The 1,328-nt window shown below is 31.4% G+C and overlaps 1 pseudogene; it reads right to left on the bottom strand.

Annotated features, from left to right (window-relative positions):
• LOC107668634 (netrin receptor UNC5C-like) overlaps positions 1-1,328 on the bottom strand; it is a 73,991-nt pseudogene that overhangs the window by 2,267 nt on the left and 70,396 nt on the right.

Raw genomic sequence — 1,328 nt, 5'->3', positions numbered from 1 at the left:
TTTTAATATAACTCCGACTGGATTCGTCTGAAAGAAGAAAGTCATATACACCTAGGATGCCTTGAGGGTGAGTAATTTATGGGCTAATTTTGGGTGAACTAACCCTTTAATAGTGAGAATTGGTCCTTAAAATAAAGTGTTACCAAAATTTTAATTAAACAAATAAACGTCTCCAAGCATGTAAAGAGTCATGGCGGGACGTCTGGAAACACGTAATGATGTTTTTAAAACCAGTTTTCCTAAACGAGTGTGTTTTCCAGCACCTCATATGAGATTCTGAAGGTTTGATTTGTTTATTTGGTTCCACAAGCAGCTCCTCCAATACATTTACACCTCCATGAAGAGAAACGCAGCAGGAGAGGATGCTGGGAAAACTGTGAGCGGAGACAGTGACAAATACAGCCGGATTGAGAGAGCAGGGGTGGGGTGGCACGGCTGGCCGCTCGGCATGCTGGGATAGATAAGACGCCCCTGCAGAGACGAGTGAAAACACAGACACACGCGACATGCCGGCCAGGAGAGGAAAACCACTGCAGGACGTCATGTGACCTTCTGCTGAACATCAGTGTTGGTGTCAAACTTATGATTGTTCATGAAATGTATAACATGATTAAACTAGCAGTGAAAAACTATAAATGTGCACTGAAATATGAACACAAACTAAATTATTTTTCCAATCAACTGATTTAATGAATCTCTCAAATCTGACGGTTAAACGATTAAACTGAAGCAGCCAATCAGACACGAGGCTGCCATCAGATTGACACTTACATTAACCAATCACAGCAGACTTTCTGAATTTTCTGATAAAATGTGTCAATTTAGGCAGATAGAAATTTGGTGCTGTAAAATAATATAAAAAATAAAATATGTTAACCGTTAAAACAAACAAAAATAAAAATGAAAAAAAAAAATAAAAATATTGAAAAAAAAAAAGTTAAATAAAATTAAATTAAGAATTAAAGTAAAAAACATTCAAACAAACAAAAAATTATTATAAAAAATAAAAAACCTACTGAAAATATGAAAAAGTTTTAAATAATATGAAAAAATTAAACACTAAAACAGTTAATCTGTTGATTAAAACAGAATATGTACAACAGAGAAATTAAAATAAAACCTACTAAAAATATTAAATAAAATAAACTTTAAAACAATTCAATTTAAATCCAATTAAACATTAAAACAAACAAGAACTGAAAAAAAAAGCTATCAAAAACATTACTTTTTTTTTTAAGTAGAAAAAAAACTTTAAAACTAAAATAGTGAAAAAAATATCGAAAATATGAAATAAACTTTCAAATAAAGTTTGAAAAAAAAACATTCAA

The sequence above is a fragment of the Sinocyclocheilus anshuiensis genome, unplaced genomic scaffold (genome assembly GCF_001515605.1).
Source record: "Sinocyclocheilus anshuiensis isolate Anshui unplaced genomic scaffold, SAMN03320099.WGS_v1.1 scaffold116, whole genome shotgun sequence".
In the NCBI taxonomy this organism is placed as follows: domain Eukaryota; kingdom Metazoa; phylum Chordata; class Actinopteri; order Cypriniformes; family Cyprinidae; genus Sinocyclocheilus; species Sinocyclocheilus anshuiensis.
Note: the sequence above shows the minus strand (reverse complement) of the source record. Positions and strands in the feature narration are given on the sequence as shown.